Source organism: Herpailurus yagouaroundi, unplaced genomic scaffold (assembly GCF_014898765.1).
Source record: "Herpailurus yagouaroundi ecotype Mexico unplaced genomic scaffold, PumYag 196, whole genome shotgun sequence".
Classification (NCBI taxonomy): Eukaryota; Metazoa; Chordata; class Mammalia; order Carnivora; family Felidae; genus Herpailurus; species Herpailurus yagouaroundi.
In genome coordinates, this window is record NW_024412427.1 from 25,374,331 (window position 1) to 25,396,868 (window position 22,538).

Below are 22,538 nucleotides of genomic sequence, written 5' to 3' on the forward strand. Positions count from 1 at the left end.
TTTTTTTTCAATGTTTATTTATTTTTGGGACAGAGAGAGACACAGCATGAACGGGGGAGGGGCAGAGAGAGAGGGAGACACAGAATCGGAAACAGGCTCCAGGCTCTGAGCCATCAGCCCAGAGCCTGACGCGGGGCTCGAACTCCCGGACCGTGAGATCGTGACCTGGCTGAAGTCGGACGCTTAACCGACTGCGCCACCCAGGCGCCCCAACCCCCCAGTTTTTCTAAGGCAGGGCTTCTCAAGCTTTAACGTGCAGACACATTACACAAGGCACCTTGCTAAACCATGGGTCCTGAGTCAGCAGTTCCCTGGTAAGGCCAGAGGGTCTTCACTTATAAACAAGATCCCAGGTGATGCCGAAGGATGCTGCTGGCCATGGACCACATTGCCTGATAATTGCTTATGTCATTTTTTAATTATGAATCTTTTCCCTTATCTAATTCAGCACTGCTTGTTTTTTTTTCCCCAATACCCATGTGTTATCTTTTATTTTTTCCTTTTAAAAAATTGTGGTCCAATATCTATAGGGGAAACACACAGGTCTTAAGTGCTTGGTTCTATGAATTCTAAGAAATGCACGCGCCTGGGTAATCCACAACCCTATCAAAATAGAGATCATTGCCATCATCCCAGAAAGTTCATAGCCCCCATTTTGTGTAGCTGGGTTATAAGATATACTTGTACAAAGTCAAAATAAAAACAAGATTTTCATTAACTTTGAAAATGAGTGGCACATTACTTTTCTAAGCCTTTTAAGTTAAGAAAATGGAGTCATCATCAACCCCACTCATTTTACTGTGACCTTCTTTGGAATTTGGAGGCAGAGTTGCAAACACATTATGCTGCAAACATCAGTCTGGAATCTAGGTCACCTGCCCTTTGATCCCAGCCTAGAGAGACAGCCAGTCCTTTGAGCAGGTCTGCCTTGGCTCTTCCTACAAAATCCACAAAAGGAATTTCACCTCACGATATTTATTCTTCAATATTAGTACTTTTAGTGTTTCTCAGCCTTTCTTTAAAGAGGAAAACACTAAGTTGCTTAAGTTTTTTTTTTTAAAGAGGAAGCACAAGGCGAAGGCAAATTTGCACTGTTTGAGCAAGGGAGAGAACACGGTTAAGCTGATAAGAAACAAACCATGGGATTGTGTTTAAACAATTCTAAACCACAAAGATGAAAAAGAAGACATTTAATCAGTCATTCAAAGTTTTCTTTTTTCTTACATGAAGATAAACATCTGGACATTTGGAAACATTTGGGTAATTAGCTCATTTTTTTTCAGTTTTTCATCATAAACTAATTGAGCAACTTTTACTGAGGGCAGGGTTATCTATAAAGCATGTTGTTAGGTTCCTCGGGGATATAGAGTTGTATGGGCTCTGGAAAAGTTTATAGTCTACTTTACAATCACATTCAGCAAGGTAAGAGCCTTTGGGAAGGCACAATAGAGGAAGAGGGAGGTTGAATAAAGGGCATATCAATCTGGGAAGACCAGAAGAAAGTTCCTGGGGGAGTAACCTTGGAGATGAGACCTCATGGACAGCAGGTGGTAGAGGGGCAGCAGGTAGGCCAGGCAAAAAGAAACAGACCAGTAAAGACATAAAAGTGGAAGAAATACATGAAAGGGAAACAAATTTTTGTTATTCTGTCAAAAGAGAAAGAAGCAAAATTCATGTTATTTTCATTTGAAAATGGTAGTTATAACAAAATGTAACCCTGGGCTTAAAGAAATCTTCATGCATGTTTCATTCAAGAAATGTTACTGAGTGCCCGCTATGTATCTGTCACTGTTCCAGACTTTGGGCATACTCTGATGAAACATGATAGACCCAGTCCCTGAACTCATGAAGCCTACTGTCTAGCTGGGGAACCAGACAAAAGACGAGCAAATAAATAATACATATTTTAAAATGATGCAAAATGCAATAAGTGAAAGAGATACAGACCTATATTAAGACAAATATAAGAGGAAAGACCCATTTTATATAGGATGATCAAAGAAGACTTCTCTGAGGAGGTGACATATCAGCTTGAATCTGAAGGACAAAAAGCAGCGAGGCTTTGAGGAAAGGGAAGCGTGGAGATGGTCCAGACAACAGAGCTGTTGTGCAAAAGACTCTGACACAGAAAAAAATGGACTTGTTCCAGGGACTATAAGAGGAACAATGAGAAGATGAAGTAGGGCAAATAGGCAAAGACCAGATCTTGTGGATTCTTAGGGGTTGTGACACACAATTTACATCTTACTCTAAGTGCAATGCATACCCCCCTGGAAAGGTTTTAAGACGGAAGTGACATGACCTGATTTGCATGTTTCAAAGATTTGTTCCTATGACTAAGTCCTAGAGATCTACTATATAGCATAGTGCCTATAGTTATTAATATTGTATTATAGATGTTAAACATTTGCTAAAAGGGTAGATCACGAGAGTGTTCTTACCACAAAAATGATTAGTAATATAATGATAATAAAGAAAGAAAACTGGAAGAAACTTTTGGAGGTGATGGGTGTTTCTCGTACAGATGGTGCTAATGTATAGTTATCTCCAAACTCATCAAGTTGTATACATTAAACATGTACAGCTTTTTGTGTGTCAATCATACCTCAGTAATGCAATTAAAAAATAAAATAAAATGGTCCAGGCCCCTGGGCGGCTCAGTCAGTTCAGCTTCTGACTCCAGCTCAGGGCATGATCTCACCATTTGTGATTTCGAGCCCTGCGTCAGGCTCTGTGCTGACTGCTGGGAGCCTAGAGCCTGCTTCAGATTCTGTGTCTCCCTCTCTCTCTGCTCCTCCCCTGCTTGCGCTCTATCTCTCTCTCAAAAATAAATAAACATTTAAAAAAAAATTAAAAATTAAAAAAAATTTTTAAGTGGGAAAAAAGTAAAGTTGATGTATTCTGAAAAAACACCATTCCTACTGCTATATGGAGAAAACGATTTGCGAAGAACAAGAATGAAAATGAGGTCAAGGCTGTTGCAGGGCCTTGATGAGGCCTGAAGGAGGCCTTCTGAGCCAGCTGGCTCTGGGGGTAAGAAGTTGGTGAATTTCAGAAAAAGTTTGGGGGCAGAGAGCCAGGAGCAGCATAAAATGCTACTCCTATGCTACCGAAAGTTAACCATCTAAATGCTTGTGTGCAAAGAAAGAAAATGAGAAGAGGAAATACACATAGATTTTCACACTGAGTGATCAGAAATATCACAAATAGGGGTTCAGTGTTCCCTGTGTAATGATCTGTGAAAACTTAAACATGAAGAAAACTTTGGGATGAAGCAGTAAAAATTGTAGGTTTTGTTAAATGATAAACTTCTTTTAATGTTTATTCATTTTTGAGAGAGTACAAGTGGGGTAGGGGCAGAGAGAGGGGAACAGAGGATCCTAAGCAGGCTCTGTACTGACAGCAGACAGCCAGATGTAGGGCTCGAACTCTCAAGAAACCCCGAGATTTTGAGATCATGCTGGGAGCAGAAGTTGGACGCTCAACCTACTGAGCCAGGTGCCCTTAATACACTTTTTGACTATATTCATCGATCCTAATCTCTGCCACCCCCACCCTCACCCCCACCTCCAGGCTGAGCATAGTCACAGGTATGCTGACAAATATTTAGTAGCTTGTGAGCCCTGATTTGCAGCCTTTGCTGGGTTCTATGGTATAAATATTCACTCCACGGCTGATTTCAATCTACCAACATTAAATAACATCACTGAACACAGAGTTGCGAGGAGATGTGTAAAAGCACACCATTAGACAGTTTGCCACCGCATAGCTACAACAGATATAAATAAATTCAAGAGCAGAGGTCATCGTAAAATGTATAATAATGAGGAAATGTTAAATTTTGAATATCAACTTGCTTTTAATAGAATTTATTTAATTGCACATTTATGTGATTTAGTTGTTAATAATGGTCACGCTTTAAAAGCGGTGCACAAAATTCCGGGAAATTTAACATTCGGTCTTACAAATGGGTCTTTTTCTGCAGCACACCGCCACCAATGGTTCGCTGTAGCACAGGATAAGCACCAATGAATGTGAGCATCATTGAGCTAATGGCCTCCCTGAGCTAATGAAAATACATGTCTTATCACTCACATTCTAGAAAAGGTCTACCTGACCAGAATATTCATTAGTAAGCAGTTGTTAAGTATTAGCTACACACTCGATAACTGGGGGTTGGAGGTTGGGGGATACAAGTAACATGTATTTAAAGTTACCATGTGCCAGTCAATGTCCTAGATTCTTTATTAACTGAATTAATACCTTCGATAGTCCTACAAGTAGCTACTATTATTATCCCTAGTTTTTTTTTTTCTCTTTTCAAATTTTTATTTAAATTCCAGTCAGTAACATACTATTATCCCTGTTTTATGAAAAACATCGGAGCACAAAGACTGGGCAGATTGATAATGTAATGATTTGAATCCCTTCTCTAAAGTTAAAGATAAATAAGAAAAAAATGAAGTAAAATCTCTCCTTTAGTACATTCCTGAAGTTTCACATATTTGAATATGTATTTTTTTCAACTGAAAATACTTATGTGAATATCGATAGTATGTTGTTCAAATACTGGAAGTCTTTTGCATTTTTAACCGCCTCGGTGCACTTGAAATCATGGCCTCTTTTAATAAAATGAGTCTTCATGGATATAAAAAAGAGAATAAAGTTAAATGATAATGTAAAAAAAAAAACAATTAATTGACTCTGTTAACATGGTCAATACTTGCATTTTTAATTAGCAGTGATTTAGCATACATTTTTTATAATCATTGGCTATTTCTCTTCATGCCACAGCTTGTAGAGATTTAAGTTATAAAAATAGTTGATGTGTCTATAAAAAAAACATGAGCTCAGTTAAATGGAAAACAAAGAAAATAATTTGTACTATCAAATCATCTTTTTAAACTTCAGATTGGGGCTGGGGGCCGGGGTGTGAGGGCTTCAGACTAAGAAATGCAAAACCTGCGTGTAAGCTCACCTTTTAAAACAATTTCTGACCCAACTCTTTAAATCTATTTTGAAACCACAATAAATGTGCCTCCCAGAGGAAAAAAAAAAACCTGTTTATCCAAGTGCCTGTCACATCAAAAACAGCTTTGCAAAATCATTTCGCATAAAACTTAATAACGCCATAAGACTTCTCAGAATCCTCATGAATATAATAACTCAAATAATATTATTCAAGCATCTATACGTTTAAAGACAGACTTAATCAGTCTTTTGAGTACTGATTGGTTTTGGATTTCCATAGATTTATTTTAATTTTGAGACGTCTTAGTTCCAAGTCTTGAACAACCTAATTGCTTTCACAACAGAATTCCCCACCTCTGAAGGAAACGGGGTGACAGAGACTCCCCTCAGAAGGCTGAGTTGTTCTGCCTGTCTGGGCCACTTTTAGTCAATTATTTTCCATAGACAGCTCCCAATTTTCCCCGCCATTTTCAGGATCCCTTGTTAGAGTTTTCAAGGGCCAATGTTGCCCACCTTTGTAATAGAATTCCTCCCCTGGGCATGGAAATATTCCTGGAGCCTCCTTTAATAATTTTAACGGGGTGTGGTACAAAAAGATGTTTATTCCGTGCAGGGCGAAGTGTGGGGGAAATGCCTGTTTAATCATGGCTCATATTTTCTCCCCAGTTGAATTAACTCCACTCTGGATTTAGCATGAGGTAGCTGGCAGTTTAAGGGTTTTAAGATAGACTAACGTGTCCATTTAGAAAGCAGTGGGGGTACCTTCACTCCTCCAGGGCCACCTCCATCAGCTCTTTTCGACTGGAGGGAGGAACAGACAGATCATGGTGAAAATGGAAGGCAGAGGGCAGGCATTGGCTGCCATGCATAGGACACTGAACCTAGGCCTGGCCTCCCCTCCAAGAGGGAGCTCACAGGTGAACCTTGTTGGGGCACCTATGCTGCTTCTTGCCAAAAAGCACCAATGCCTTGGTCTTCGCATTTTCTGGGAAGGTCTGTTATTGAATTCCGAAAATAAGTCTGGTTAAATGGCGCCTCTGTTTAAGACCTTTTGCTGACCATCCATCTTTCTTGGGACACATTCAAACCTCTCCAGAGGAATCTAGCCCATGCCCACCTCCAGGGATGTTTTAAGTGGTGAATCTTTTGCCTGAAACTCTGTTCTAGCATGTCCTTCCCAAAATTCAGGTCTCTGTTCAGGGGCCACTCACCTCAAGCTATCTGCCATGTCATGTAGGGTGGGGAAAGTGTGAAAAGGGAAGGAGCCAAGAGAGGGGGGTGTAGGTGGGTAAGGGGGGATTCGGTACCTCTGAAGCTCTGCTGAGAGACTGTGTAGAACAGGCTTTGAAGGAAGGGAACAGGAGTACTGGCCCACCAGTTCTTGTGTGTGTATACTGGTAGAGGACAGCCCTGGAACATCACGGCATGCAGGCAGGATGCACCCCTGTGGCCAGAGAATACCCTCAAGCAGAGTCACAGGTGATCAAAGAGGAAAGTCCTTGGCATCTGCTGTGGTGCCGAGGCAATATGGGATGTTGGCAGTGTGGATTACAAGCTATTTCATAATTCTGAGGGGACTAAATATATGGACGACATTCCTGGAATATGGCCAGTCTGGGACTGGGGCATCTTGGATTCAAGCCCCAGCTCCTGCTCTAACTCACCATGCACACTTGGGTGGCACCTTCCCTCTGGGGGACTATTTCTTTGACTGTAAAATGGGGATTTGAATCACAGCAGTGTTTTCGAACTATGGCATATGGATTGTAGGCGGTACAGAGGTTAAGCTTCAGTAATAAATGGATGGATATGTTCTAATTTTAAGGGTTGTGCATTTTTATTAGACAGGTAACTCTAATTACTAAAAAAAAATATACTCCAAATTCTCAGTAGCCTAACACAGTAAGCATTAATTTCTCACTCATGGACAGTCCAGTGCAGGTTGGTGGGATGGCAAGAGAGGGTGAAGGGGTGAGTGGAGTAGGTCTCTGATCTATAACATAGTTTAAAAATTAAGCTTCCTTCCCTTAGCTGACTCTGCTATTTTCAAGGAACCTAGAGTCCTAAATTATATTATTTTCATCTAGCCAGTAGACAAGGAAAGAAAGAGAGGGGGGTAGATAGTGTAGGAGACTTTAGGAACCAGGTCTAGAAATGAGTAAATCATTACCACTGATTCTGACCATTCTTAATCTAACCATTCTTGGCCAGAATGCAGTCACATGGTCCCACCTAGCTTGGAAATGTTATCTTCTATGTGCCCAGGAAAGTATCAAATGGGGTTTGATGATGCATACATAGAATTATCACTACTACTGTATATATGTACACACAGATATATAGATAGAGATACAGTTACAGATATGAAAAATATAACAACGCACCAAACTTTTGATTTCATGGGTATTATTGCCTGTATATGGATAGGTGGAAATGTTGATCTAAATGATTGGTTTGAGGGGCGCCTGGGTGGCTCAGTCGGTTAAGCTCCAACATCAGCTCAGGTCATGATCTCACGGTTCATGGATTCAAGCCTGGCATCAGGCTCTCTGCTGTCAGCACAAAGCCTGCTTCAGATCCTCTGTCCCCTCTCTCTCTGTCCCTCCTCCATTCTCTCTCTCTCTCTCTCTCTCTCTCAAAAATAAACAAACATTAAAAAACAAAAACAAAAAAACAGATGATTGGTTTGAAATTAAGTCCACAAAATTAGGTTAATAATAGTGGAAGAGTTATATAGATGTGGCAAATTACAAATGTAGGATATGAATGTCTCCCAACTATACAATTTTACAGGGAATTTGTTCAAGTTTTGTGTGGTTAAATGTGAACCTGAGTCATAGATAATTCAGCTCATTTCCCTGGGAATTTTAGGAATCAGTTAACTAATTCCAAAATAATGCTGCACAACAATTACCCTAAAACTAGTAGCTTAAAACAATGATCGTTTATTCGCCTGTCTGCAGAGAAGGTGGGGTTGCACGACCTAAGTTTGGCCCAGTTGGCCTTGACCACAGACTGGGGGCTGGGTGCAGGTCTGCTCCACATGTCTCTCATCCTCCTTAGAACCGTAGCTGCCCCTGGACAGAAGCACAGAGCATGAGAAGAAACAAGGTCTCGTAAGACCTAGTTTTGAAACTAACACACCATTGCTTCTATCCACAGGACATAAGCCAAAGCAAGTCACAGGGCTAAGCCTAATATCAATGGAGTATGAAAATACATTCCCCTGGAGAAACGGGGACAATAGTCTAATCCACCACAGGTCCCGGTACAGACATTCAAAGGAAGAATGAAAGATCTTTGGGAGAAAAGTATGAGGGAATGAGAATAAAATTCACACCCTATCTACACAATTTTATTCATTGCCTAAATTTATTCTGGCATTGGTTTCTGTGATCATGTAGTTTCTTTACAGTTAATTGAATGATGAACACTGAAAACATGGAGAGTCAAATTAGGATAGTATAATGTGTCCCTTTCTCTCCTCTCATAAGGTACAAGTAGACAACTTCCTCAGGGTCTCAGTGTGAGCCTGACTAAAGCCTTAAGTGCGAACAAAATCCTTCACCTGGCAATGTCTTAATGGTTTTGGACAGTATACAGTAAGATCTTAAGATGAGCAACCCAGTACAGGTTTTTATTCCTTATGTGGCATTTCTATTAGTAAGAAAGGCACGCTCTGCAATGTGCCTTTGCAGGTCTTCCCATCAGGCATTAGAGTCTATTTGCTCATACTCTGAATTTGGACCAGTCTTGTGACTTGCCTTAGATAGCAGAATGCAGCAGAAGTGATGATGCTGTACAAGTTCCAAAGCCTAGCTCAAGAGCCTTACGATCTTCCATTCTTTCTTGGACCCTGCTGTCATTATGAGGACAAGTCCAAGCTAGCCTGCTGGCGAATGAGATAGCACATGGAAGAGAGCTGTGTTGACCCTGCTAAGGTGACCTTGGATGGACAAGTCCCCAGCCCACCTGGCATCTGACCACAGATGCATGAGACCAGCCCAGATTAGCAAAACCACCCCAACTAACTCACAGGCTTGTGAGATATAGTAAATTTTTCTTTCAAGACACTGAGTTTGGGTGCTGTTTGTAATGCAGTAGTATTTACTGGTACAGAATAGTGTACTAACCCTAGGCTTTCACCTCCCTAATGCTTGATATTGAGCTTGGCTATGGTTCTTTGACTAATGGAATGTTAAGTGGATGTGACATAAAGCTGAGGCTTTAAATGTGCTCATGTGGCTGGGCCAGGACTCTCTGTTGTTCCTTTGGCTTGAGTTCTGAAATGCAGACATGGGGAGCAGACTTGAAACTAACTTAAAACCCATACTCCATCCTGGACCAGCCAAGATCAGTGAAGCCATAGCTGACCTGCAGATTTGCAAGTGTAAACTAAAATATTTGTTACCGCATCTGCTGAAATGTTGGTGTTTTTGTTAAGCAGCATTATCACAGCAGAAACTAGACTAATACTAATACTAATACTCATAGCAGAGTATTGATATATAAAGCTAGTATACTGTAGGATGCATATTATTTTACTCTATAAACTAGCAGTATCTTGAAAATATAAAACAATTGTTATTAATTATAGCATAATTGAATTGTACTAGGAAATTTTACAAGACAAAGAATCCTATTATGAATCCTTTTTGTAAAGTGTAGTTCGTGGAATAACATCTTTAATTATATTGACTTTTGAATTTAGATTTCTGATTTTTTTTTAATTAATGTATTTATTTATTGAGAGAGAGAGAGCGCATGAGCAGAGGAGGGGCAAAAAGAGAGGAGGAAAGAGAATCTCAAGCAGGCTCCACACTTGCAGCATGGAGCCTGATACGAGGCTCAAACCCATGAACTGTGAGATCATGACTTGAGCTGAAATCAAGAGTTGGATGCTTAAACCGACTGAGCCACCCAGGTGCCCAGATTTCTTTTCTTTTTTTTTCTTTTAGTTTGTTTGTTTGTTTGTTTGTTTGTTTGTTTGTTTGTTTCTAATCTCTAAACCCAACATGGAGCTTGAACTCACCACCTTGAGATCAAGAGTCATATGCTCTTCCAACTGAGCCAGCCAGATGCCCTTGAATTCAGATATCTTACATTCAACACTGGATTAAATGGAAATTTCTATGAATTCTAAAGAAGGGTTCTAGTCCTGATTCTGACAACTGATTTATTATTCTTTGACAAAACTACTAGTAAACACTACTAGTAGTAGTGCTAGTGCTACTAGTAAACACTACTAGCATTATCTGAAAAATGCTGTCCTTTATCTAGTTTATAAGGGTAACAGAAAAGGAGATCCTAGATTTTTACAAAATAGTATGCTACTTAGTTCAAAACAGCACTTTTTAGAACATATGAGATTATACTATTATAAGAAATGTAGTCAAAACTTGTCTTCAGAGATGCATCACAGAATATTTTTATTCTTATTTTTGTTTATTGAGGTACAATTTACAAACTGCGCAAATCTGAAGTGTACAGCTCAATTAATCTATTAATGTAGCATGTAATTACCAGACCAAAATATACAGCACCTCTAGCACTCTGGACTTTTCCTCATGCCCTATTCCTGTCTGCATCCCTCCCAAGGGACTATTCTGATCTCTCAGCATCTTAGATTCGTTGCCCCTATTCTTGAATTTCATATAAATGGAATCATGGGGAATGTGTTCTTTGGTATCTATTTTTTTCCATTAAATATTATGGCTGTGAGAATCATCATTATTGTTACATGCAGTAGCCAGTCATCAGTTCATTTCCACTGATGACTGGTGTTCCATTGTATAGATATAGCAAAAATTACTTGTCCATTCTAAAATTGATGCACATTCAGATTTTTTCCAGCTGCAGACTATTAGAAATAAAGCTGCTATGAATATTCTCACATGTTTTTCTATTGATGTAACTATTTTGTTGCATGTATCTCTCTTAGTGGTATTTTATTTAAAGATATTTTTGTAACAGAAGTATCCAAAAACAGAGGTTAGCTAAGTAAATTATGATATATTCATATAAGATACTATACTGCCATCATTAAAAGTTTTCTTTTAGAAGATTTTTAATGGTCATATGAGCTATTGTTTCAGTTATGCCCCCAAACTATGTAAAATGTCTAAATAGGTATATAAACTATGTATATTTGCATGTGCATATGTATGTATGTGTTTGGTGTGTGTATGTATGTGTATCAACAGGAAAGAACTATACCAGAAGGCAAATAATGATAATCTGTAGGTGATAGAAATATGTATAATTGATTTTCCTTTTTTATAATTTTCCATATTTTCAACAGTGAAAACATATTGCTTTTATAATTACAAAAATGGTTAATAAAAAATTAAAAGAGGGGTGCCTGGATGGCTCAGTCGGTTAAGGATCTGACTCTTGGTTTTGGCTGAAGTCAAGATCTCTCCATTTGTGAATTTAAGCCCCGCATGGGGCTCTGAATTGACAGAGTGGAGCCTGCTTGAGATTTTCTCTCTCTCCCTCTCTGACCCCTCCCCCACTTACTTTCTCTCTCTACCTCTCTCTCTCTCTCAAAATAAATAAATAAACTAAAAAAAAATAAAAATAACAAATCTTCTATTCATTAGTAAAATCTTATGTTACAAACCACATTTTTGCAATGCTTTTTATTTTATTTTATATATTTTTTTTATTTGAGAGAGAGAGCATGGGCAGGGGAGAGGGGCAGAGGGAGAGAGAGAGAATCCCAAGCAGGCCCCACACTCAGGATGGAGCTTGACACAGAGCTCAATCCCACAACCCTGGGATCATGACCTAAGCCAAAATCAAGAGTCGGACGCTTGACTGCCCAGGTACCTCGCTTTTAAAAGTTTGTTAAATTTACTTAACCTAAATGATATATAAAATCTTACCCCTTATCACACCAGCTAATGAGTCAGGATTGATATGGTGAGGCCAAGCAGGCATCCTCCTTCGTGTCTCTGCCTGGACTATTCCATAAATCCGGTTTCTCATTAATACTATTATCCAGTCGTACAATAACCAAGAAAAGGAAAAATAAGGAGCAATGCAACATTTCATTGCTATATTGAGATAATGAAAGTACCAGATTAATCTCAATAAATACATCTTTACAAAGTACCTAGAAAATACTAGCATGTGGTAATTGTGCATTATGTTGCAGAAATGAACCCTTCTATAATGACATATATGTTTACTATGTTTTGAAATATAACCTAATATTTCCTATTTATTATTGAATTTATAGTAGATATTTTTATTTTATATGCTATCTCCTAAGAATGTAAATATTTTATTGAGCAAAATCTTCATGACCTCAATTAGTCTACATTCTCATGTAATTTGGCATAAGAAGTCATCTGAAAAATCTCAACCAAAGTCAAAGTCAGCTTAGAAAGGAATCTGAGAAACATAAAATCCTTCAGCACCTTGTATTTCCTTTTAGAATTTCTTCTCTAGTCCGGGGGTCAGCAAATTATGGCCCATAGGCCACAGCCAGTCCACTGTCTCTTTTTGTGTGGTCCCAGAGCTTTAACAGGTATACTTTAAATGATTATAAAAGTACATATGTAATGTCTTTAATTTTTCTTCTTGTCCCACGAGGCTGAAAATATTTATTATCTAGCCCTTTATAGAAAAATTTGTTGACCCCTGCTCTACCTAGCCCGTCCACAACACTACAAGCTTTTGTTTACATACTGGTGAAAACAAGTGGTATTTTGGCAGAGATAGTGCCATGTGGAAACAACACTAAACATTCAACACATCCATTTTATTTTCTTTTTAAACACAGAGGAAATCTATATTTCTTAGCTGTTTTGCAGTTGTGCAGGGCCATGTGACTGAGTTCTGGCCAATGGCTTCCTGAGCAATCCTCCATCTATCGTTTCCTCTCTTCCCTTGTCTGCCGGATAAAGGTTCTAGAAAATGCATAGCCACTAAATGAAAAGAGCCTGGCCCCATTACTCAAAGGAAGTCTGCTCTCTAATACCAAAGTGTTCAAAGTATTATGGTATACGCAAGCAGTAAACTTTTATTTCGTTAAGTCATTGAGCTTTGCGGGGGGGCGGGGGGGGTGTTTGTTATAGCAGCTGATGCTACTTGCCCTGACTAATACATGTATAAAAAGCCTTTCAATATTGTTGTGCCTGATATCACCATCGCATATTGTTTACTCGTATACACATACACAAAGAGTGTGAGAACAGTTTAGCCTTCAGTCTGTGTGAGTAACCAGAACATCCCTTAAAAGTATTATTTGGCTTTCATATCCCCAACAAAGAAAATCTTTATTCCAAAACACTACTTCCTACTCATCACATGGGGATAAAACAACTACAATTTCAGAACTAAGTTAGACACCAGGTAAATAAAGGAAAATCTCGACCTTTGTGAAATAACCATACCAAATTTGAGCTCCAAAAATGTGTAAACAGCTCTTTCATGCTTGTTCCTCCAAAGGGCTATTTCTCATTTAACTTTCATCATCCTGTTTAGAGTTTACCAAATGAGAATCTTCAGATTTCAGTTTAGACACATCTGGCTCACAAATGAGGCCCAACACCCCCAGTCATTGTGAAATCCTTGCCACAAGCATTGGTGATGAGATCTTGTGTTTATTAGTAAAGATGTGAGAAGCAGTCAGTTGCAAACTGTTGTGAGTGGATGTATCTCTGATGTGGCATCTTAGAGGTGTCCATTTGCTCTTTCTCTGCTGAGGAACTGCTGTCATTAAATCCATTTCTAAATGCAAAGTTACTGCTTTTAGCTTTCTTTCAGACATAACCTCACCAGGAGCTTTTGAAAAGATTATTTCCACTACTCCTTAGTTGTTAAAAAAGAGCGACCATTTCTTGTCTGTTCGTTTTCGCATCTGACTGAGCTCTTTGTAATTTCTCTAGGTATATTTAGCTTCCTTGTATTTTTTAATGCAACATAGATTTAGTGTATTTATTATTTTTAAATCACTGAAGCCAATTGTGATTAATAACAAATGTATTTCTCTTTTGTCTTACACCAAGTCTGGCTTGCTATTTCCTCCTCCTCCTCCTCCTCCTCCTCCTCCTCCTCCTCCGAAGAAGAAGTTGTTTGAGGCTAGATGATTAAGAATTAATTGATAAGGGAGCCTGGGTGGCTCAGTTGGCTATATGCCCAAATCTTGAATTTGACTCAGGTCATGATCTCATGGTATGTGAGTTTGAGCCCCACATCAGGCTCTATGCAGACAGTGCAGAGACTGCTTAAGATTCTCTCTCTCCCTCTCTCTGTCCCTCCCCTACTTGTGTGTGCTCTCACTCTCTCTCAAAATAGATAAACTTTAAAAATAATAATTATTAAAAAAAGAATGAATTGATAATGACTTCTGATTAGACCAAATGAAAAAATAACTGACTCACATAGAAAAGTCACCCTCTAATATGGTCATAGCCCATTGCCCTCTGGGGACTGGACAAGGTTGACAACTTAGAACAAAGTGGCGTAGTTTGCTGGGAAATTAGATGAACTTGTGTTTTTCTCTTTCCACATAAAAAAAGTACCAACATATCCTCAGTCAAGAATTCTCACCTAACCTTACAAAATGATTCAAGATCTTTGCATCTTGAAAGAGATTCCCAAACAACTGGACAATTGGGCTTCATGGTGCCTGTGATGCAATGCACTAAGAAGAACACAACATCATGCAGGTAGCATTCCTGCCCAAAGTGCATAATCTAAAACTAATATTGGAGAATCAATCATACAAGAATAAACTGAAGGTCATACTGCAAAATCAGTTGGCCTGAGCTCTTTAAACATGTTAATGACATGAAAGACCAAAAGAAAAGGGTGGTGGGGAGGAGATAGGGACTGTTCAAGACAGACATAAAGAGACATGACAATGGGAATTAAATGCAATGAGTAATTCTCATCTGCATCCTGGATGGAAAAAAAATAACTGTAAATGATATTGTAGGGACAGTAAGAAAATGTTGAATAGGGATTTAAATTAGATAAGATTATTGTATCCATGGTAAGTGTCCTGAGCAAAATTAGACTGTGATGATATAGCAGAACCTCTTCAGGAGGTATATGCTGACATATTTGGGGTGAAGGGTTACACTGAGAAGCTTTTTCAGTATGACAAAACCCCACACAACACCTGGGTGCTTCTTGTCATCTCCGTTGGGTCCCCTTATGTGTGTGTGCAATCAGTAGGTGGCTCTACTTCTGGGGACAGGGTAGGTATTGGTTAGAGTGACTGGAACCCTGTCTCTTCTCTTCCAGTAGGCTAGTCCTGGCTTATTCACATGGCAGTGACAAAGCTCCAAGTCAGACACAAAGAGAGAGGAAGCATGTGAGGCTTCTTGAGGCCTAACCACAGAACTGGCACAAACCCACTTATGCTGCATTTTGTTAGTCAAAGTTAATCACAAGGCCAGTACAGTCAAAGGGGAGATGCCTCCACATTGTGATGGGAGAAGCCACAAAGTCACGTTGTGAAGGGCTTGGGTACAATGAAGGAAAAACTGATCATTTGTGCAATCTACCACAAGGATGAACGGGTGTTCATTCGATTATACATGTAATTTTTCTCGAGCTTTGAAATTTTTTGGAATAAAAAGTTGAGTAAAGGGATAGATGATAGCACAAGAAGCCAGATACCAAAGAAAATCTACTGTAAAATTCAATTTATATTAATTTTTTAAAGGCAACTCAAATGTATGGTGATAGAAGTCAGAACATTGGTAACATTTGGGTAATTGGCCTCTGGGGTGCTGGTAATATATTGTTTCTTGATCTGGGTAGTAAAAATTCCACTAATCTGTACACTTAGGATATGTATTCTTTTCCATGTGTAGATCATATTTTCATTTTTTAAAAGTTTACTTTGAATAACAGAATATTGGTCTTGGAGCTGGGAAACCTAATACTGCCATCAAGTGCCTTTGCAATATTGCAAATGTCTCTTTAATTCTCTGGACCTCAGTTTCCTCATCTATAGAAGGTAGCTGGATAGTGAATTCTGTGGGCCCCTTCCAACATCTAGACTCTGAGATTCAATTCTGAGTGAATAGTTCACTCACTTCCTGCCTAGAAATTGTCATAAGTTAAAAAAAAAATTATACCATGTATAATATATAACCTTATAACTATGAACTGCTTTTCTCTTACAGCTATAACATGCCCCTGAGATTTTATTTTGCTTCCCAGGATTTGCACAGAAGTAATTATAGCAAAGCAAAAGCAATAAAGGGGTCTTTTTAAAAATACAGATTAGAAGGGCACCTGGGTGGCTCAGTTGGTTAAGCGTCTGACTTCAGCTCAGCTCATGATCTCATAGTTCATGAGTTTGAGCCCCATGTTGGGGTCTGTACTGACAGCTCAGAGCCTGGAGCCTTCTTTGGATTCTGTGTCTCCCTCTCTCTCTGCCCCTGCCCCATTTGCACACGTGCTCTCTCTCTGTCTCTCAAAAATAAATAAAATGTCAAAAAAATAAGTAAATAAAATACAGAGGAGAGCTATGAGGGCCACCTATTTGCCGAAGATGTCAGTGGACAGGCAGGATCTTATATTTTAATATCACACTAGAAATGCAGTAAAGGACCCTGCCGCATAAGGAAGAACCTTCATAAACCTTTTCAAAAAGCCAATCCAATCTCCCCACTGCTCCAGCTCATGTCTGGGAAGGACAGCCCTCACTCTGGAATGCCATTTCTGGGCCTCCTCAAAAGGTCATGCACTCAGTGGATTCAGGTTCTTTGTACATTTAGAGGCCCTTAGGGTGGAGTGGAGAGAGCTACAGGCATCCCTGCAATCTTCACACGTTTTGTTTTGCCTGCGTGTGTTGGAGCCCCAGGAAGCAGAATGCCAGAGGTCCAGGTGTCCCATAAGCCTGGCTGTTGCTCCAGGGGTTGGAGCCCCTGGGAGTGCCTCTGAGCCTCTGAGGGTGGTGATTTTCTCACTTTTGATTGCTGTGACCCCTTCATAGTTCAAAGGACTCTAATGAAACAACACTTTGGGCTTTTTGTTTGTTTGTGTTTCCTTGAGGGCTTAGAGTTTATCTCAGATTCTTTCAGCAACAATTTCCAGCAGTTTTCTAAAAGTTGCATCCATTGAACAAATATTTATGGAGCATCTACTATGCAAATTTGGAAGTGAGTGACACAAAGAAGCTCTCTGCCCTCATGGACACAACATGGTGTCCTTCATCTAATAGAACTAAAGACCTGGGACTACTCACCTTGTCTTGATGTGGAAGTGATAGTTGAACTTCACAACAGCCCTAGAACAGCCATTCTTAGATCCAATTTACAGAGGAGGAAACAGATTCAGAGAGGTACAATAACTGGCCCAAGAGGTACATGGCTAGCAAGTGGAATCCATCTAACTTCACTTCATATTGGCACCTGGGAGGAGGTGGGGAGGTGTGCCAGTCTCTCCAAACAGGGATTCGCAAACTAAGTCATGTGGTCCAGCTGCCTGTTGTGTATGCACAGTTTTGTGAAAACACAGCCACACCCATTTGTTCATGTATTATCTTTGACTGCTCTCTCACTGCACCGCTGTAACAGGAGGGTTGAGTATTTTTAAGAGAAAGCTTGTAGCCCACAGACCAAAAAAAAAAAATTTGCTATCCGTCCCTCAAAAAGAAAGATTTGCCACCCGTCCTTCTCAAAATAGTACTCCCTTTATTAGGGAAGGTGGTGAAACTCCTATAACGAACCCTCAAATTTTAGTGGTTTAACACATTTTTTTAAGTTTATTTTTCTTTTAAGTTTATAGATGAAACAAAAGCCCAGCCAGGGTGTTCTGGGCACAGTTAAGGGTGGGGTAAGGGCTCTGCTCCAGGGATCCAGGCTGATCATTGTTCTAAGGTTTGGGCAGACACATTTAGCCAGCAAGGAAGGAAAAAGAGAAGGATCATGCACAGGAGACTTTTATGGGTTAGATATGGAAGTGACACACATTACCTCCACCCACATTCTATTGGCCAGAATTTCAGAGGATAATGGGAAATGTAGTCTAGGGAGAAAAAGAAACAATTTTTGGTAACACATAACAGTCTCCACTGCAATCCCTAAATGCTAATTGTTCGTGCACCCCGTAAGTCTCTGGTTTTGGCTTTTCAAATCTGTTTTATACCTCACATACAGTGTGCATGTTTAAAATTTTTTTAATTGACCCCTTGCCTTCTTGAGCTACAAACTGAAATATGTATAAATGAAATGATATGATGTCATGGATTTTGCTTCAAAACAATCCGAGAGGGAGAAAGTACATGAGAATACAGATGAAACATGAGTTTTGTTGAAGCTAGGTGATGGGTGTCTAAGGACTTCTTATATTAGTCTCTTGAATTTTGTACATGTTTAAATTTTTTCATGATAAAAAAAAGTGTGTTTTTTTTTAATTTTTTTTTCAACATTTATTTATTTTTGGGACAGAGAGAGACAGAGCATGAACGGGGGAGGGGCAGAGAGAGAGGGAGACACAGAATCGGAAACAGGCTCCAGGCTCTGAGCCATCAGCCCAGAGCCCGACGCAGGGCTCGAACTCACAGACCGCGAGATCGTGCCAGGCGCCCCATAAAAAAAAGTGTGTTTTAAAGATACTAAAACTACTCTTTACTGTCTTGCAACAATTTTTAGTTTTTTTAAAAAAGGAACAACAGTAAAATCCTGACATAATAGACTTGCAAGTTTCCCTTTAGTAATTTTTCCAAGAAGGTTTTCTGATTTATTAATTTTGCTTGCTTTCTCCTAATATTCCAGTTTCACAAGCTTGTCTGCAAAAGAAACAGACCAATAACACAAGACAAAAATCTATGAGAGGATAGTACATTCCAGACATAGAAGAGTTAATATTTATAGGTCAGCCACCTATAGTAGGAACACTTTAAGGACACTTAATTTATTAAGTAAGGTCTATATAAAGACCACATTCATTGGGCAACCACTGATTGAACAACTACTCCATGTAAGGCACTGTGCTCAGGTCTAGAAATACAATGATGATGAGACAGGTGTTCCTCTCTTGAAGAATGTACTTGTCAGGACAGGTAATAATAAGCTGCTATAGCAAACATCCCTAAATCACAGTGGCTTTGAACAATCAAGCTTTATTTCTCACTGCACAAGGTTAAATGCAGATATTCGTGGTCCAATAGCTCTATTTTGAGCAGTAACTCAGAGATTTGGGCTCCTTTCACCTCAGAGTCCTTTTTTATGTAGAAAGGAAAGATAGCGTGTGTATAGGTGATCACTCATGAGTTTTATTTATTTATTTTTGTTTATTTATTTTTGAGAGACATAGAATATGAGCCGGGGTGGGGGACAGAGAGAGAGAGGGAGACACAGAATCTGAAGCAGGCTCCAGGCTCTGAGCTGTCCTCACAGAGCCCAATGAGCCAAAATCGGACACTAAACCGACTGAGCCATCCGGGTGCCCCACTCACTCGTGATATTTCATAACCAGACCTGAATGTAACAGAGCTCTTCACACCTCACCTAGATCTAGTGTTGCTGGAAAATATTCTCTATGAACCCAGGAAGAAGAAAACTATATGCTGGAGGAGGGGAGGGGACACGTATTCTGGAATGTTCTACGTAAATGGTGATCCGGATCTGGTGAGAAGGCACATTCTATTAGGGCAAAATAAGAGCAATAATAAAGATATGAATAAGTTGTATAAGACTCTAAAAGAGGAGGTAGGAATTTTTTTTTTTTAACTGATCAGCAATTCACAATTCCATAAATGTACTTGCAACTCAATTTGTTTGGGCTATTAAATTTGTAAGTCTCTTTCCACAAAAAAATTATAGTCCGGTTTTCCCTACCCCCTAGAAAGCAGCCTGGTTTGGCAAGTTCAGTCACAGATTACGGGTGTTTATCGATACTGGCTATGTATACTCACTAGAACATAAACTCACCTGGAATTTGGATCTCGCAGTGTGAAAGGATTTTAATAGGATTCATTCATACATTTGTTCAACATTTTATAAAGACTTCTGTCCCCAAAATTCAATTTACAATTTTTACAACATTTTACGAAGACTTTGATCTCTAACTCCCCCTTTACAAATTTACAAGAATTTACACTCACTGCAAGGATTTCTTTCCAGAGGTTTTTTTTTTTTAAGTTATTTTTCCTTAGGATCCAAAAATGTTAATTTTAGATGAGAGGAGAGGCAATTGAGGCTCACATGTGGGGACTGTGTGTGATGGAAATACGGGACACAGCAGCGCCTGGATTCTAATTTAGACCAGCCTGCCTCAGGCAATAGGAAAAGTCATTTGTCCCTGTGCGCCCACATCATAATCTGGCACAACTGTGGTATAGAGCCGGTCTTAAACTCTCTCTGCCTTCAGATTCTAGTTTGCCATCTTAATTTATGTATTTCATCATCGTGTCCACTGTCCCACCCTGCTCCCCTTTGGAAGTGACTCTAATTAGAAAGCACACTGGAGGATCCTTGTGGGATCTGAACTGCTAGGATCTCGTTTGATCTCCAATCTGAACTGCGGACGGCCTATTGTTTCAAATTCTCCCCCAGCCCTCGGGTTGACAATTATTTGGCATTTCAGAGCCTGGAGATTGCAATGGATGCCGGACAGGACCGACCGCCTGAAAATCCAGAGCAAGCACTCCCTCCAAATATCTCCCTTCCCCAGACCCTGCACTCCCCCCCCCCCCCCCCCCCCCCAAATTACTGAAAAGGGAAAGATATCGAGTGCTTTATAAACAGCTGCCAATCCATTAATAAAATGATAAGGCTGGTTAGAATTTTAAAGATGCTCAAGGCGTCTCTAAAGCGGCAACTAGCCTACCCTTTCCTTCCCCCTGACACAAATTAAAACGCAACTATCACACCCCACCCTACTATTGCTATTTAAATTCTACAAAATGCCACGGTGTCCTGAGAAACTTTCGGAATGGTGAAGTGTTTCTTGTCTTAATTTGGGTTAGACTCAGCTGAGATGCCTTGCGTAAAGATGTGAACTCCGAAGGTAGTTGACTTAAGAATCTTCAGTTCGTAGGACCGGGAGGAGGAGGGCAGAAACGGGGTGGGGGGGGGGGGGGGCGGGGGGACGGGCAGGCGAAAAAGTTTTGCTTATTTAATTTCAACCACCAAGGGAACGACGGAAGGTTCATCCCCGGAGCACTGGAATCCTAAAGGCTAGGTAGGCTTGGAAATTTGCGAAATGAATTGTGTGAACGCCTAGGCTGAGGGCTCCGCACGCGGGGAGGGACTGGCTGGGCGGGCACAAGGAAGGAGGGAGGGAGGAAACCCGGTAGGAGGCGGAGGAAGTGCAGTATAAAAGGCCCCAGTCTTACAGCGCGCTCACCACTCTGAGCTACTTTGGGAAGGCGGGATCCTGAGCAAGATCAAAAGAGAGGGGAACGCGCGGTGCCACTGCGGTGATCCAAGCCTACCATCGGACCCAGTTTGCTCTTGCGCTCGAGGCCAAGCTCCGCGCTCTCAGCTCGACCCCGGAGCCTTTCCACTCGCCGGCTGCCCCCAGCACGGCATGAGCCGCGCGCGGGAGCCGGAGGCTGCAGCGCGGTCATGAGGCGGTGGCCCAGGAGCGGCGGCTGTGCGACGCCAGCCCCTAGGTCCCCTCCGGGAGCAGCGCCTCCGGGATGAGCCCCTCGACCCGTGACTGCCTGAGCTGAGATTGATCCCCAGTGCCCCACCTACGTACTGCGAGCCCGAGCCAAGCCCTGAAGCTTCCCACCGCGCCACCTGCGCGCTCCACCGGACCGACACCTAGCGAATCCGACTCGCCTCCCTTTCCAGGCTCTACCAGGCGCCACGGGCGCGTGAGCAGCGCTGCTCAGGGAGCGGAGGCCCACCGTCCAGGAGCAAGTGTCAAGACCCTTCTGGAACTACACTTTATCATTCCCCTGGTACACACGCACGCCAGCTTCAGCAAGGGGCGCACAGTCGCAGACACCTGGCTTGCCCTGAGCCCCCTCCGTTCTCCACCACCACAACTCCCAACTCCACTTTGTCAATAAAGGTTTCTAAACTCGCCCAGGCACCCCACCCACCCACAGCCCCGAGCCTCAGTACGCACAAGGCTCTGCCCTCGGCGGCCACAGCGACCTCGGCAGCAGTGCGCGCACTTGGCGCAGCCCGGCAGGCGGACGCCGACCCCGGAGGGGCGCCCGGGTCACCTCCAAACTGTGACAGCCCCCGTGTACCCGGGGTCCCCATCTGGAGCCGGCTCACCCTAGGACTCGGCGGCGGAGCGGCGCGGCCCGCGGCCCGAAGGAGCGCGGGGAGGAGGGGAGGTGGTTCGTCGGGTGAGTGGCTCCGGGCGGCAAGGGCGGGGGAGCCAAGCGTGGAGGTAACTCCGGGCCGCCACTGAAGCCCTCCTCCTCATTCTCCTCCTCCTCCTTCTCCTCCTCCTCCTCCTGCTCCCCGCGCTCCTCTGGCGGCCGCTCCCGCTCCAGCTGCGGCGCCGCGGCCACATCTGGGGCGCCCATGTGCGCTCGGGGGCTCGGCTGCGCCTGCCCCGCCGCCGCCCCCGCTACCCCCTGCCCGCAGGGTGGTCCCCGGCCCGGCCCGGGTCCCGGGCAGCCCCCC